The sequence below is a fragment of the Rhinolophus ferrumequinum genome, chromosome 7 (genome assembly GCF_004115265.2).
Source record: "Rhinolophus ferrumequinum isolate MPI-CBG mRhiFer1 chromosome 7, mRhiFer1_v1.p, whole genome shotgun sequence".
NCBI classification, from domain to species: domain Eukaryota; kingdom Metazoa; phylum Chordata; class Mammalia; order Chiroptera; family Rhinolophidae; genus Rhinolophus; species Rhinolophus ferrumequinum.
In genome coordinates, this window is record NC_046290.1 from 92527883 (window position 1) to 92545186 (window position 17304).

Consider the following 17304-nt stretch of genomic DNA (forward strand, 5'->3'; position numbering starts at 1 on the left):
TTGCTGGCCCCTGGGTCCTGGGCATCCTGTCCCGCCCCCACGCTGTCTCAGACAGGGGGCACTCCACCCTGGCCAAGAATACACTGCTCCATGCTGTTCCCTCTGCCTGGAGTGCCCTTGCCCTTCCATTCATCCTGCAAGACGCTGCTCAAGCATCACCTTCTATGTGAAGCCTTCCCTGACCTCCAGGGGTCCCGGCGGGGGCGGGGGGGGGGCGTGGGGGGGGCGGGGGCAGGGAGGGTACACACCTCTGCAGTGCTACTGGAGCCTCACCCTCTGGTTACCACTCTTGGTGTTTACCTCGTTCTACTGAGACTGTTTGTTCCTTCCCGGCCCAGTGAGGGCTCTCCAAGGGCAGTGGCTGGGTTGCTTCCGTTTCGTGTCCCCGGTGCCCAACACAGAACTTGGCACAAAGCAGCCGTCGATGAATGTTGGTTGAAAGCCAGCCCGTGTTTATCGTGACAGCGAGCTCACTGCTTGTTTTTTTCTCACTGCCCTTGCTGGGCACCTTGGTGGGAGGGGTCCCTGGCGACTGCTCTCACCATACTCAGGCTTCGGGTGTTGACATTTGCATGGGCCACACTGTCGAACACTGTAAGCGCTGGAGTCCAGCTCTGTCCTGAATGGACAGGGAGGACTTGCCTGGTTCCCAGGCTCTTGCCTTGTCCCTGCTCCTGTGGGCTCTGATTTGGGTTCCCAGTGCAAAGGTTCTGAGTGGCCGAGCCCGGGCACTAGGAGGGACCCACAGTCTAGGCCAGGGCAGACCCCTGTAGCTCAGGACAGGCCATGGAGAGCCTGAACCGGACGGTACATCAACAGAGGATGGTGGGGAACCCGCAAACCGGTAATACAGACCAGTGGAATTGAGCAGAACAAGAAATACTGTCATTGAAAATAATACAGACTAGACCAGTTCCACCCAGTTGATAGACCTGTAAAGACCAGTACTGATACCAAATAAGCAAGTAGTGTTTTAGTTTCCTCTGAGCTCTAGTAGAACAAAGGACTCCCTGCCCCACCCAGACAACTCTGCGCCTATTCAGTGCCCTCCCTGGCCTTCGGGGAGCTTCCAGCCAGGGAGCAAACAGCTGCCTGAGCTAGAATGGAGATTTGGGGTGGGGCAGGAACCTGAGAAAGAACGTTTGCATGGCTGAGCTCTCACTGATGGCATGGGCTCCCAGGGAGGTGGTGATCTCTGTGTCCTGGGGAGGATCCAAGCCACATGGCATTGTTGAGGTGTCCTAGGGAGAGCCACCTATGTGTCAGGACCCTCCCAAGCTGGCCTCTGGGGCTGACCTGGAGTGAAATCAGGGGAGCCAGTGTGCTCTCATCAGCTGCCATCAGCCCCTTCACCTCCTTCTCCTTCCCACCAGGATCCCCCTGGGAGCTGGGCTGAGAAAAGGTAAAATGTGCTAGAAGCTGTATGACCAGATCTCTTTTCCTTTTGGGGCCTCAGTTTCCCCATCTGGATGATGTGTCTGGGGCTTGGGGCCAGGGTAAGCTGGGCTCTGAGTCCCTGGCAGTCCAGACTGAGAAAAATCAAAGTTGGGTGGTGATGTGCCTCCCCAGGAGTTGTCAGCAGGAAGGGTGTGCTGGACAAACAGATAAGCCCCTTCCACCCACTGGGGAGGGTGACAGAAGAAGCCAGGAGCAGCTGCCTCCACTGGCCACACAATCTCATTATGGAAAATTCCCTCTATTGACTCAGCTCTAATCAGGCAGGCTGCCCTGGGCATCCCCCCCAGGTTTCTGCTGGGCTGGGTGAGATCAAAAAGAGAGCCAGGCTGGGGGCTGGAGTCTCGCCTGCCATTCTCATCGATCCAGATGCGCCTCTCGTTGCTAGGCAACAGCCTCCAGTCTCTCCTGGTCCTTCCTCCCCCAGGGGCTGCAGGATAGGGCAGTAAAGGAGGAGAGAGACCACACATTCGTTCTCTAGGTCTTCCCTTACCAAGCTAGAGATCTCTGTCGCCAAGTGGGGAGCCCCTCCACCTGCCCAGGAAGCATCCCTCATTTGGGGAGCTTGACCCTCTCACTAAAATGGACCCCATTTTCCCCTCACATTTGCATTCATCTCCAGAATACTCAAAACCCACCCCTCCTCTGCTCCATGTAAGTACTCTCTCAGGAATAAAGGCCAGGGATTCACCAGAGAGGGGAGGAGACGCTCAGGGGGTCAGGGAAAAAGTCAAGACGAGACTGCAGGCTACCAACTTCCAGCCCAGCGTTGGACCAGATGTGAGAGCCATTTAATCTTGAGGGAATGGTGCAGAAGACAAATTCACACTCCCAGTTTTGAGTGGGTTGGCTTTTTTCCCCCAAAAAACGTAGGATGGATTTCATAGTAGTTTTTTCTTTTCTGTTTCAAGTGCTATAATTTCAAACTGTAAGTTGTATTTTAAAACAGGCATAAAAATGTACTGTGGGTTTTGGGGGCTGTAATTGACTAAATAATGCAAATCGGATCGTTTTATCACAGTTTAATATTTTGCATTGTATCTACCTGATACTGCTCATCTTTCCCCCCTTTTAAAAAATGGAGTACGCGCACTTCATCCCAGCAGTTGTCATGGGGTGACCTACTTATATTATATCTCTGCTTATTTAGAATTTTTAAGGTCTCTTCCCCTCCAAAGTCTTTACAGCCCTTGGGAATCAAAAGTATCTGGCTCTTCCTTGTGGTCCCTCATCAAACCTTGTTTTTTTTTTTTTTTTTTTTTTTTTTCCTAATGCAACTAAGGAAGAGGAAGAGGTGCTATTCTTCCCAAAGTGTAAAGAGCCAGAACTCAGCAGTCCAAGGGCCACAGGGAGGTAAACACTCCCTGGGCAGCAGTCTTGGTGCCCTTGGTCCTACCTCTGCCTGCCACCCTTCCCCGCAGCTCCAAAGCTCAGTGACAGCGCCTCCCAACTCCCCTGCAAAGCCCCAGCCACACACTTCAACTCTGAGAGGCACAGCTTTCCAGGGTCCTTGACAAATGGTAGCCAATTAATGTCGATTAATCTGATTAGCCTAAATAGTTAATTAAGCAGTTAATTAGCAACATCACTGACAACAACCTATGGTCCCTGAAGGATTGTGGGTGGGAGGCAGGAATGGTGGGGGGGTCCCTCCTTGCTCTGGCAAGGGGCAAGCCACTTAAGGTCAGAGTGGGAGCGAGGGCTGCTTCTGCAGCTGTGGCTTCTCCCAGGCGCCACCTTGCTCCTCCATCAGCCCCAGAATCTTCACCAGGGTGTCCAGCCCAACCCCAGTCACAAGCCCTCTCCCAGCCCCGAGCCAGGGTTGAGAGGGTCTGAATTCTGTGGGAGAGGCTGGACCTTAGCACAGCAAAGGAGGCAGAAAGGCCTTCTTTCTGGGAAACTTTCATCTTAAAAATCGCAGAGAGAGTCCTGGCCTCTACTGCCCCCACCCCCACCCAGACCACACTCCTCACAGCTTACAAGTCAGGGACTTCTCCAAGCTGCAGAGCAGCCCTGGAGGGGAACTGTCATCTGTAAGCTCATCCTACAGATGGGGAAACTGAGCATATGCCTTGCGTTGCACTTGCACTGGGGACCTGCAGCCATGAATAATGCAGGGTCCCTGCCCTCAAAGAACTCCTTGCCTCAGGCATCCCAGAAAAGCACAGCCTCTCTGGTCTTAGCTGGCAGATGCTGGTATGTCTCAGTGTCCCTCTGCTGTCACCTGGCTCCTTCATAGGATGTTGTGAGGACGAAATGAGTGAGTACACATGAAGCCCCTAGAGCAGTAGCCAGCACGTGGGAAACGCCAAGTGAGCGTTCATGGTGATTACTGAGGGAGACGGTAGGGCAAACAACCAGCCGGGATAGAGTATAAGAGGGGCCCAGAAAGAGGCAGCACCGGGCACTTGGGGGCAGCCAGAGGGAGGAGAGGGCTGAGAACAAGGCATTGCACAGGAGACACGTGAGCAGAAGCTGAAGTTCAAAGAGGTAGAGGAAGAGGGAGGGCATCTAGCTAAAGGGCACGGCGGGTGCAAAGGGATGAGGCACCAGTTCTCAACTCTAACAGGCATGGTCACCTGGGAGCTTTAAAAATGCAGACCCCCCAAGTCCCACACTCACATTCTGAGTGGGTGGCTGCCAGGAATTGGCTTTTCATGGAATGTTCTGGACATGCCGAGGCAGGTACTCGGCACCTAGAGACCACGACTGCCATGGTTCTGAGTGTCCCAGGTTGGGAGGAGCGGAGCCACAGGAAGAGAGGCCCCAGGCCATGTGACTGTGTCCTGCAAGCACACCGCAGGACCTCCTGCTCTCTCCATCTGTCCCGATCAGGCTTGCCCTTCAGGCGTGACCTTCCTGAACAGCTCTGAGTGCTTACCTGCTGGAAACATCCCTTGGTTTCTCTGCTGCCTGCAGTAGAGAGGCCGGACTCCCCTGCCTGGCACTAAAGCCCCTCGTGAGGCCTCTCTCTCCAGCTTGGCCCTCTGCCCCTTGGGCCAGGGCCTGCCTCTCCGGCCACACCATTCTCCGAGTGCCTCGTGCTCTTTCCTCCTCCATAGCTCTGTTCATGCTGTTCCCTCTGCCAGAAATGCCCTTCTTCTTTTTCTTCCCCTGGCAAAACTGTACTCATCCTATGGGGTCCATCTGTGAAACCAGCTCCAAAGTTACCCAGGCAGGCAACCGCCCCCACCAGAGCCTGGGAACCCTTAGGGTGCTTCCATGTGACCCATATCCCACCCCAAACATCCACCAGTTTATGGGCCCGGCTCCCCACTAGGCTGAGGGCAGCTCCTCCCTTTCTCAGTGCCTAGCACAGAGCTTGGGGATGACAATTACAATTAAGCTTTCAGTTCAGAGGAGCTGCGAGCAAATTTTTGATGAATGAATGGATAACCATCTATGCTTTCTGATGTATGAGGAGCAGGGGACAAAGGAAGAGAGAGATCAGGAGACAGAGAGGAGAGGTGTTCTGGGGACAATAATGGATGGGTCACAAGGATGAAGAAGCATGTGCCAGACTGTGCCAGACAGGGAAAAGGGCCAGGACTGCCCGAGGCAGGACCTGCCTAGGGCCCCAGCTTCCCTACCATCCCAGAAGCCCCCTCTGACACTCTATTGGGAGAAAGCATGGCTGGGCTCCTCTGCCAGTCCTGAAGCCCAACCCTCCCCGGCCTGGGGTTCTCTGTCTGACACTGAGGTCGGTGCCGGCTGCTGGAATGGGCATGGAGGGCAGGCTGCCCCGCCTCCTATCCTGCCCCAGCCCCTGCCCCATGGGTCTTCTTTTCTCCCTGGGTGAGCCTAGCCTGGGGCACGTGCACATACACCCTGTCAAATACCCCAGAGGTGTGTCTCTGGTACCTGTCCCCTCTCCCGCTGTGCCATCACCCCCTTCCTGGCCTCTCTACCCTTGCTCTCTTTCTCTGCATCCTCCACTCCCTGTCCCTCCCTCCGCCAAATGCAGCCAGAGTGGGCTTCCTAGAGTGCATCTGACTGTTTTAAGACACTGCTCCAAAGCCTTCCATGGCTCCCATTGATTTCCGAATAAATTCCCAGCTCTTACAGTGGTTTTTAAAGTCCTTTGAGACCTGCCTACCACTCCCCCTGGCTTCCTAGGAATGCCTTCTGTGCTACAGCTACATTAGATCATTCAGTGTCCCCATGCTGTCCCCTACAATGCCATGCCCTTGCCTCTCTGTCTGGCCCTTCCCTGTCATTCTCCAAGCCCCAGCTTCGAGGCCACTCTCCCAGAATCCTCCCCTGGCTGCCCACATCACTGTGGACTTCTTAGTCCCAGCAGAATCTCAACAGGACGTCACTGTCAGTCCCCTCACACCTCCCTCGTCTGGGGGCCCCTCAAGGTCAGGGTCAGTGTCTGATTCACCTGTGTCCTCGGTGCTCCTCCTGTGCCCAGAAAACAGGAGGCGCTCGCTAGATGCTGACTGTGTAACCTCACAGCCACGTGATTGCTGTCTCTGGGGGGTGCACTGGGCCTTCTCCTTCCCTGGGAGCTTTCATGCCCATTACCTGAGTCACACTGGAGGAAGGTATCATTATGCCCGTCTTACAGGAGGGGAAAAAGACCTGATTGTGGAGGCTGGGACCCAGATGAGATCCAAACCCGAGCTGTTGCTCGATTCCCAGTCCTGAGCTCTTTCTCCTGAGGTCTTATTGGATCCAGGCTGTCTCCCCCCCCCCCCCCCGGGGGGTATGTATGGCTCTCTCACACTCTCCCTCCCTAGCAGCTTTGGCCCTCCCACCTTGGTCCTGGCAGAGGAAGCAGGCTCACCTCAGCCCCTGGCTTACCCTGTCACAGGCCGCATAGCCATCTCTCCAAGGGAAAGCAGACCCTGAAGGAGTACCCCAGCCAGGAGGGTAAGGGCGGGGCAAGGTCCTCTCTGCAGCTTTCTCTGGCTCCCCGCAAAGCAGCAACACCCGGGCCCAGCCTTCACACGGTCATTCAAATTATGCTTTTTGAAGAATCTTTAAAGATTCTCAGAAAATTCGCATGGTACAGTGAAAAAATAGGATGCTGGCTTCCTCCAAGAGCATGTTTCCAGTGATTTAACGCCATGGGTTTATGAACGCCTGGGCAAAATCCGGGAAGGAAATCCCATCAACTTCCTCTGTTCACAGTGGCTGCCTCTGGGTGGTGAGACTATTGATGGTTCCTATTTTCTCTTTAATTTCTCTACTTCCCAAGTCTCGTACAGTAAAGATGCACCATTTTCTCAAATCAAAAGACTTCAGTGAAACTTACTTTCACCTGTCTGCATTCTAGGGAGTTCTGGGGAATGGTGGTGGGGATAAGGCTTGGTAAGGAGCCACAGGCCACACTCAAAGCTAGAAACTGGCAGGCCAAGAGCTCCCCAGTGCAGTAAGCTGTCTGCACCCTAAGGTCCAGATCCCTGGGGCCAGGCTGCCTCAGTCCTCACAGGCCCCGGCAGGGTGCTAAGGGAGCTGTGGCACTGCCCGCCAGCTCCAGCTGGCACAGCAGCCTCTGCAGTGGGCAGCAGGCCAGGGCGGGGGTGGCAGGAGGCGGAGGCCAGGCTGACTGCTGAGGAAGCAGGGCTGCAGATGGATGGGCCAGTGGCTTTTGGCTACAGGGTGGGAGTCCCTGGGGGTTGGGAGCAGTCTGGAGCCAAGACACACATGGCCGCTGAGGCCTTTCTCCCAGGCCAATACAATAGTCAGCCTGGGCAGCCTGGAACCAGTGCACCTGCCCAGGCCACTTGAGGACCCCATTCTGGGTGACATGGAGTCAACAGGGCTTGGCCTCTGGGGAAGGAACTGTTGCCCTCCTATGCTCAGGTCCCAGAGGGAGGTAAAGTGGCAGGACTAAGCCACAGCAAAGAACGAAGAACGAGGCTGGGCCAAGCTGGGGTCTTTCATTGTCTGTAACGAGTCCCTCACAGTCCTGGGCCTCTCTGCCCCTCTGGGCCTCCCAACCTCTCTCACGGGTCTCACTGTGCAGCCCCCACCCCCTCCCTCTCTGAACCCACTCTCACTGAGTGCCCTCTCTCTGATCCTTTCTCTCCTCATTAAACCCGCTCCCTCTCTGAGCTCCCTCCCCGCTTCACTGAGCCCAGGTGTTGGAATTGAGAAGGAACTTCTCCATTTCTTGTCTGGCTGCCCCTCCCCCCGGGCCTGGACTAGTGGACACACCGACCCACCCGCTCTGCAGGGCCGGGCACCCTCTCTTTATAGCATCAGCCGCAAAATCCAGCCCTGTCCCCAAGACTCTGAACAAACCTCAATCACCGCACCCCTGCCGCTTCCCTGGACATGGGGCTTGCGCTTGTGTGTCTGGGGGGCCTCCTGGACTCTGGCAAACAACTCCGGGATGTGTGTGTAGGGCTTCCCCAGTGCCCCTGCAGGTTGTCTCAAATCCTGGGCAAGGAGGGCTTCACCCTGGGATCTCCAGGTGAGCCACTAGGTCTCTCCAAGTCATATATCCCCCCTCGAGTTAAGACCTCAAGCTGGTAGGTAGGAGGGATGGGTGCATTTTAAATTTCAGCTCCTACTAATAAATCAAACCTTGAAACACCGGAGGTGTCTTTTATCTTTGCTGATGGAACCACAGGCTTCCTGACATACAGATTTATAGAGCAGCGAGATCTTAAAATCTTGCTGGCCGGGGCTTTGGGGTCATCTAATCAAACCCTATCATTTTGTGGTTGAGGACACTGAGCCCCAGAGACAGGAAGGGACCTGTTCAAGGTCATACAAGAAGCAGGGTCAGTTATGGGCCCAGAAAGGAGTCTTTGGACTCCTGTTCCAAAGGCCTTCCGTCACTTCCACCACATGTTGTCCCCCAGCCCAACCAGCCCACTGTGGCCTGGTTGACCCTCCCCCAGGAGAACCTGAAGGATCGAGGACAGGGTGGTGTTGTGGAGTCGCACTGGGTCCTGAGGCAATGGGCTAGGGTTGCACCAAGATTGCTCTGTGACCTTGGGAAAGTCATGTCACTTTTAGGCCTTGTTTTGCTTCTCTGTGAAAAGGACCAGGTTATGTGAAGATGAAAGGACACCAGGTGATGTGAGTATGAAATGAGATAATGTATGTGAAGTGACAGGTCCACGGCGGGGGCTCAGAGTATGTGGAGGAGTTAAAGAAGAGGGCCGGCTCCCTCCATCTCCTCAGCAGAGCTCCTGGCTGGCTGCTGGGACAGGAGGAACTATGATTCTGCCCCTTGGGGCACTAAAAATTGGGCAGAGGAAGAGAAACATCAATAGGTGAGGCACATACCAGCAGTGCTGGCAGTTGCTTGTGACCAAGGCCCGTCTCAGGGGGTGACGACTAACTGCTTCAGAAAGGAACAGGCAGTCACTGGCTTGCCGAGGTCAGCAAGAGGCTGGCAGGCAGAGGAGGTGAGAAGTGGGTGCGGCAGTGAGCAGATGGGCCTGCCAGACCCAGACTCCCCCTCTGACAGGCGTGACAGTGGCGGGGGTGGGTTAGGTTGGGGGCACCCACTGGCCAGTTCAAAGCACATTCTACCTCCAAATATCCCAGTGACCTTGGGGGAGTCAGCTTCTCCCTGCACTGCACACCCTCACCCATATGCTTCAGGCTCCCCACCTGGAAAGCTGGCAGCGTGAATCAAGAAACTGGCATTTAACTGGGTCTTGATATCAAGGGACTGAGACATTAGCTCCATTTCTGCCCTAGGGAAGACAGCTTGGGTGGCTTCATGACCTTGGGAAAGTCACTCAAGTCTCCCTTCTCAGCTGTGAAATAGGGACAATGATGGCTTCCTTGTGCAGTTTTGTGAGGATTAACTGAGTCAATTGTAGCACTGTGCCCAGCATGGAGCCTGGTCCGAGGCCCTCAGCCAACGTCCACCTCCTCTGGGAAGAGAACGATGTGCTTCAGACAATGCTGAAAACTTTGCCGCCTTCATCCAGCTCCCCCTTAAGAAATTCTTACTTGCATTCGATTTACTAACACTTGCCCAACATTTTACAGTTTAAAAGGAGTTTCTCATTCATTATCTGGATTATTTATTTGAACCGCAAAGTAGATACTGTTAATGCTATTTACCTGTTTCACAAATTGGGAAACCGGCTCAGAAAGGTTAAGTGGCTTACCTGAAGTTACATAGCTTAGATTTGAACCCACGTCTCTCAGACTTCAGAATCCATGGCTCCAAACCCACACACCCCCACCTCTTAAAATCTAATCAACTATTCACTCTTCAGGAATTCCTCCCCCACCCCTCACAGGAGAGTGGGATGGGGCATAAAGTTAGGGAACCGAGAAGCTGGTATGGGGGGGGGGTGGAATTTCCCCGCCAGCTTGGTCCTATTTTTGGCTGGGGAACAACTTGGCATATGCTGGGGACATGACCTTAAGATGTCCCCTTGATAGGGAAACTCTCCAGCTCCAGCCCCTGCCCTGCTCTCCATTAAAGTATCTGCCTTTTCTCTGGACTCAGGACAAAAGACCAGCCTAGGCCCCCTGAAGCCAGAAGTGGGTGAGTGAGTGAAGTCTTAGGGGAGTGAGAAGTTATAGCCAGGATAAAGCACAGGCACTGGAGTACCAGGCCAGACCCAACTGCCCTTCTCTTGTTCTCCCCCAAATCCATCCCCACAATGAACCTGCTGCCAGGAGCAGGAACTGCAGGAGGCTTCAACACTGTCCAGGCAGGAGCGCTGGGAGGGCGGGGGAGGAGGATACAAGCAGAGTCTGCGTCTCTTTTCGCATCTCCCCTTTTTACCAGGAATTTGTTCTGGGGTTGGGCCCACCCAGATCCAGAAGCTCTCCTTGGGCATCCTGAGAGCCCACAGAGAAACCCCCTAAACTCTTAGTGGCTATTTTCACTTCTGGGTCCTCTATCCTCTTCCTAGTGTGAGAGTAAATGCCATCCTGTGTGAGACCCAGTTCTTGTTGCCAGCTCATGCATCCCCAGAGGCATTTGGGCAGCTGAGAAAGGGGCCAGACTGTCCCCTACGCTGCCACTCCCTGCTGGACCGAAACCCAGCCTCCAGGTGGGGGCCTGCTCCTTCCACCCCTCTCAACGAACGACATCTCCACGGGGTCCCTGCATCGGTCTCTCCCTTCCCTAGGGAGCAGGTTCTTTTCCTTAGCTGGTGCAGGACAATTGAACTGCAGTTGGGGGGCTTCCTGGCATGCTTATGGGCCAGGCTATGGTCATTTATGCTCAGGGGAGTCCTGCCCATGACCTCTCAGGGTTCTCACTTTCTCCATCCTTTTCTGTGAAATGAACAATGTTTCTCGTCTCTGTTCCCCAGATGTCTCGCATCCCCGACCAAACACTCTAGCAGTCCTCCAACCTACCGTCTGCTAGGGGGCCTGCGGACCCTGCGCCCCAGTCTAGCTAGGGAGGACCAAGGTTCAACCCAGCCCCAGCCCCTCTGGGAAATGCCCCCGCCCCACCAGGGGCTCTCACCTCCCCGCTGACCGCCGCACTCCGCCGGACGCTCGAGCCAGGCCCTCTGGCCCCTCTTGTCCTAGCCGACTCCGGGCCGCCTCCTCTGCTCGGCTCAGCAGGGCAGCTCCGCGGCTCCCAAGGCCCGGCGTCCTCGGTCTCCCCGCGGGCGCCGCCGCCGCCGCCGCCGATTGCTGAAATGCTGGACAGCGCACCACCATGGAGGCGGCCTCCCTGCTGCCGGCGGGCCAGAGAGGCCTGGCTCCCACAGCGCCCTCTGTAGGCCTGGAGGGCCCCCAGCAGAGGAGGCGAGAGTTGGGGCGTGGGAGGATTCTCCACGCAGGGACACCGGTTCCACTCCTTGAGGGTGGGGGCACGCCAGCCCAGGGAGGAGCCCGGGGCAAAGGAGGCTATTAATTGGGAGTGGAACTCAGTATGCTGAGTTCTGGCCAGGACCCTGACTGCAGCAGGTGTCTAAGAGGGCCCAGCGATCCGGCTGGGAGATGCCCCTAGGAGCCCCTTTCATCATGCATCCTGGTGGCTGCATCCGGGTCGTGGTGGGGGCCATCCCAACGGATGAGAGGACTTTGAGAATGGAGTCGCTGAACCTTCAGTGGTGCTGGGTTGGGCATCTGGAGTCGTGAGTTCAAGTCACCCTTTGGTTATTCTCTCACGACCTTGGATGGCCTGTTCATCCTGCAGCTCCACCTCCCTTTCCTTGACTGAGCAGTGAGTGGGCTGCGTGGAGGAAGGTCAGAGGCCGGCTCCTGAAGAGGCATTCGAAGCCCAGAGACCTTTCCTTAATGGAAGCCAGGAACGCAGAGGCCTTTGTTTGGAGCCAACCAGTGGTTTCCCTGTGGAAAGTTCCCGTCTCAGGAAGCAGGGCTGGAAGTACCTACGCAGGCTTGAGCAGGGCTTGGACTAGGGGGAGGCCAGTGAGGCTCCTTGGGCACAGATTTTAAGAAGGCATTTATATGACACTGAGAGTCGTTCCTGGGGGGAGTGCATGTTTGCTGTGAGTCTGCTTGTGTGTATGTGCATATGTGCCCATCTGTACATATGTATGTCCGTGTGCGTCTGTTTCTGTGTCCCTGTCTAGAGTCTGTGTGTGCCCTCCTGCCCTCCTCTCTCCTTTCCCCCAAGTTTATTCACCCACATGTGTCTTCTCAGTGTGTGTGTGTGTGTGTGTGTGTGTGTGTGTGTGTGTGTGTATTTGGGATCCCCGCAAACTTGGCCCAGTGAGGTCTGCAAAACAAAGCTTGGGATGGGGAAGTGGGGTGGGCTGCAGCTGCTGCTGCCGTTACCACAGCCCCATAGCCCCAGGGGCGCGTCCTCTGCTGGTCTCGCCTTCTGGCTGCATGAATATTTCATCTGCTGGGGCCTTGAGCTGGCCTCACACCAGTGTGCTTGTTTCGCCCGCCTGGCAGGGGCTGCCCCCTTTGCCTGACTGAACTCACCAAGGCAGAGCAGGTCATCAGCAGATCAAGAGCTAGGAGAGGGCCCCTCCTTGACTGAGGAGCCAGGGCTGGGTGCGTGGAGGGGGCGTGAGGGAGGCCAGGGGAGGTGCAGGGATGGCATCCTCTCAGCGTGAAGCCTATTCCTTAGAGGAAGTCAAGTTAACTACAAACCTCACCGCACTGATCTGCTTCCTAAGCAGCCCAACTCTATTTGGGACTAGTGTCCGGGAACACTTTTCTCCAGCTGGGCACACCTCCTCTTGCCCTCCCCTCATCTACCTAGGAAGCACCTGCCCCCTCTAGATTTACAATGGGAGCTGCTTCAGGGGAGAAGGGGAGAGGGCCCTGTAAGCTGGCTGCAAGTTTTCGCCGCTTCCTTGGGCAGACTTCCTATGTCTGCCAGACATGGGATGGGGTGCCCCCGGTAGCCCTCTCACCTCTTGTACTCCCTTGCCCTGGCTCAGAGGAATAGACCTCTACCTTGGTTTCCCTATCAGCCTGCTAATTTTTCAAAAAGGGCTCCTACCCTTGTGTTACTCATTTCAGCAAATGGCATTACCATCTGTGCTGGCTTTCCTCTGTTTGCCCCTGTGGGTCCCTTCCCCACCCATCTCTGCCCTGCTCTGGGCCTTGGGAGGCTAACCTCTGGAGACTGATTACCCAGGCTTCCTTGCTCTTGACTTCTGGTTGGGTTCACCCAAGGGGAAGCACCACCAGGAGAATGAAGTGCAGGAGGAGAGAGAGGTTAGGTATTTATTCCCTTGCTGAGCTCCTCTCCAGCTCTGGTCTAGCACCCCCTCCTCCACAGCTCCAGGTCTTCTAGCCAACTTCTGGCATTAAGTTTCTCCCTGTGGCACTTCACACCTGGAGTGCAAAGGGATCTGGGTGCTTCTCTATCCCGTGTTGCTCCATTTTCACATCCCCACCCACACCTCTGTGCAGAGTCCCTTCATCAAGCTCTTCAATTTCCTCTTTGGAGGGACTTTCTGTTTCATTCTGGGTCCCTGACCCATCACCCTCCCTTTCTCAAGTCTGGTCTCAAGTCAGAGCCCTGTGGGCCCTTGAGCTCTCCAGCCCTCTCTTCTCCCTGCAGACGCCCCTCCTCCTGGAACTGTCCCTCTTCTTCACCGCCGTGGTGTCTGCCTGGGCCAAGCCTTAGTCCTTCCTGGTGTCCTCCCCTCCCCATTCACTCTCCCCTGGAACACACTTCTCTGCTTGAATAGCACTTGCTCAAGGAACCCTTCCAAGACCTCTCCATATAAAATCTCATCTCGCTCAGCACTATTTTTCCCTCTTACCCTCCTTTAAAAAAATGATTGTGAGAAAGTACACATAACATAACATTTACAGTTTTAACAACTTCAAATGTATAGCTTAGTGGCATTAGTATATTTACATTGTTGCACAGCCATCACTCAAACCCAAACTGGAACTGTACACGTGGAACAGTGACTCCCCATTCTCCTCCCCCAGTCCCTGGCACCCACCATTCTATTCTCCGTCTCTATGAATTTGACTATTCTAAGTACCTCACGTCAGTAGACTTATACAGAATTCTCATTCATGTTGTAGCATATGTCAGAACTTTTTTTTTTGTTGTTGGGTAGGGGAACAGAACTTTTATTGGAGAATAGTGTGTACTTCCAGGACTTTTTCCAAGTCAAGTTGTTGTCCTTTCAATCTTGGTTGTGGAGGGGGCAGCTCAGCTCCAGGTCCAGTTGCCTTTGCTAGTTGCAGGGGGCGCTGCCAACCATCCCTTGCGGGAGTCGAGGAGTTGAACTGGTAACCCTGTGGTTGAGAGCCCACTGGCCCATGTGGGAATAGAACTGGCAGCCTTAGGCATTAGGAGCACAGAGCTCCAACCACCTGAGCCACCGGGCTGGCCCCTTTCAGGACTTTTTAAGGCTGAATAATATTCCATTGTATCTATATACTACATTTTGTTTATTTATTCATCCATCAGTGGACATTTGGATTGGTTCCACTTTTTGGCTATTGTGAATAGTGCTGCTATCTATGAACAAGTCTCTGCTTTCAATTCTCTAGGGCATATACCCAGAAGTAGGTTATATGTAATTCTATGTTTAATTTTTTGAGGAACCACCATGCTGTTTTCCACAGTAGCCATACCATTATAATTCCCACCAGCAATGCACAAAGATCCCTATTTCTCCGGTCCTTGCCAACACTTGTTATTTTCTGTTTTTTAAAAAATAATAGTCATCCTAATAGGTGTAAAGTGATGTCTCATTTTGGTATTGATTTGCATTTCCCTGATGATTAGTGATGCTAAACATCTTTTGTGTGCTTATTGGCCATCTGTCTACCTGCGGTGGAGGACTCTCCCTTGTACTTAGTCTTATCACCACCTGCCATATTACTCATCCACTTGTGTTTTTTTTCTCTTCACACCCTAGACCTTGAGCTGCATGAAAGTGAGGACTTGGCTCGGGGCTGTATTCCCAGTTCCAGCACATAGTTGGTGTTCAGTAAATATTTGTTGATTGGCTATCTAAATGCTTCCCTTCTGCCTAGCTTCACCAGCCAAAATTTGGTCTGTTTACATTCTGCCATTTGCATTATGGGAACAATAGTGCCTTGAATAAACCTTTTCAAAGTAGACGCAGACTCAGTGTCTGATTCAGAGCCCTGCACCTGGAGTGGATTCATGTTCCCCCATTCCTCCCATAGCTAGATCCACTGACCTTCAACCTGTCACTAAATTTGGCATTGCCCACCTCCCCTTTCTCCTCCCCTACCAACTCCTGCAGCCCCCACTGGCCTTTATATTTGCTGTAGCACCCTTTTCGATTTCCCTGTCCAGGGCAAGTTTCCTTTCCAGGTGTCCACCCATCCTGGTGCCCACCTTGCCCTTCCAGGGGGCTCATGCTCAGAGGTAAGAACAGGAAAGTCTTTGTGATGAGACACCTGGCCAGGCCAGGCTGATGTCTTCACTCGCCAGGGCTCCCATGCCCAGAGAGCAGCTTATAGTGAGTGGCCTGGACCACAGAACTCGCCCTGCCCTTTCTTATTCTGCCCTGTCTCCGCCACTCTCTCTCTGGGCCATCCTGTATCTGGAACATGAACTCCGTGAAGGCAGGGCTGGGTCATGCCTATCTCCATATATCCCACACTAGCACAGAGGAGGCAGGAATCATTGCTTGATGAATTGAGTTGTCTGGTTTTCTGTCTGTCACCAAGCTGTTCTCTGTCCTCCCCTTTCACTTTTCCCCCTTTGTACCCCCAAGTCTACTCTGCTCCCTTTTCCTCTGGCTCTGGCCAGAGTTATGATGTGATGGAGACACACACCTTGGGGGCACTTGGCCTTGAAGTCAGCCGCTCTCTTCTAGTGCTTCTCAAAGTGTTTCCTTGACCCTCTGTGTCAGAACCACCTGGAGTGCTTGTTAAATGTGATGGTATCTGCACTCTCTCCAGACCTGTTCTAAAGCTATCTGTTGCTGCATAACAAATATTCCAAAACTCAATGACTCAAAGCAATAACCATTTTATTATAGCTCACAAGTTCGTGGGTCAGAAATGTGAGTAGGGTTTGGCTAGGTGATTCTTCTGCTCCAGGAGGCATTAAATGTGGTCACTTGGTGGTTCCAGCTGATGGATGAGCGTGGATTAGAAGGTTCAAGACACCTTCATTCACATGTCTGGGGCCCTGGGGGGCCGGCTGGAGGGCTGGGCGCAATTTGACTTCACTCCTTCTCCACGTAGTCTCAGGCCTCCCCATGTGGTGTTTCCAACAGACCATCAGACTTCTCACGTGGCAGCTCAGGGTTCTGGGAGCAAGTGTTCCAAAAAGAGGGGAAATAGAACCTGCCACTCTCTTAAGACCTGAGCTCAGAAGGCACGACATCACTTTCCCCATTTTCTATTTTGTCGAAGCAGTTACAGAGCCCACTGCATTTAAACTCATGCCCTCTCACTCATATTCAAAGGTGGGGGACATAGATCCCACCTCTTGGTGGCCATCTTTAATTTGCCCTATCTACCGAGTCCTACGCTTTGGGATAGACCCACTATCATTGTCCTGAGCTCAAGAACGGATGCTATGGCCCTCATCTGCCTGAGAGCTCATGCTCCTTGTGCCCTGGGCTGTTCCCTTGCCCAAAACCCAGATTTGCTGCTGCTTGTGTGGATTTGGAAAGCCTCACTGAGCCCCTGTTTCCTCATCTGTAAGACGAGGCTAATAATACCTGTCTCTGAGGGTTGTATTCCTTTTCTAATTACTGTAGATCTTCTCATTGCCTCAGCCTGCAGTGAATTAATGGTGTAGGTGAAAGGCCAGGGATGTCCTGGTGCCTTTTACTGGGTCCCTCCCTTAATCTGATACCGTAACTGTTCACTCTTTGCCCCGGCCAAACCCATCAGTGTTTCTCTGCTGTCGTCCTTTCTTTCCCCGCTCCCTTCCCTGTCACCCTGGTGTCCCCTCAGTGCCCAGCACTCTGCTGGGTCTACACTGCATTCATGAATCTCTGTGCCTCTTTCTCTCTGTGCCTCTCTGCCTGGCCTACCCCAGGCTTCTTCCTCTCCATTTCCTAGCCCTGCTCCCAGCCTCTCTCTCTCTTTCTTTCTCTCTCTGCAGAGAAATTGAGGAGTCCCTTGTGGCAGACGGGCAGGGCTGACCTTGAAGCAGATCTTTAATAAAAAATGAGCAGAGGCGGCAGCCTCCCCCACTCGCCTCCTCCTTCCTGTCTCTTGCTTTCTTCTCTACTTGTAAACCCATCATAAGGGACCATTGCTCTGGGTTAAGCATTGCCCTCATTAGGGTCCTTTTGAAGAGTGCAGATCCCTGGGACGTGGTAGTGTGAAAGAAGGAAACTTTTGCTGGGACCAGAGGAAGAGGTGGAAGAGGGGAGAGGGCCATGCTTTTCTGTCTTAGGGTTTTACATGGGACTTCTCCTCCCCTACCAAGGCCTCACAACTGTCCCAAGGGTTCAGCCCCAACCTGGCCCAAGGCTATCCTGGGCTGGGATTGGGGGACTGTCATCAGCA

General features: G+C 53.9%; 1 protein-coding gene across 2 annotated transcripts in view; it reads right to left on the reverse strand.

Moving 5' to 3' along the window:
- The window catches only part of SRRM3 (serine/arginine repetitive matrix 3), a 55348-nt gene extending 44285 nt beyond the window's left edge, over nucleotides 1-11063 (reverse strand). Inside the window, exon 1 of one of the 2 annotated variants that reach the window (XM_033110266.1) lies at nucleotides 10865-11063. The gene's annotated coding sequence lies outside the window, so the exon portion shown is untranslated. The remainder of the gene's footprint in view (nucleotides 1-10864) is intronic. The other variant, XM_033110265.1, reaches the window with a different exon arrangement.
- Between the last annotated feature and the right edge of the window lie 6241 nt (nucleotides 11064-17304).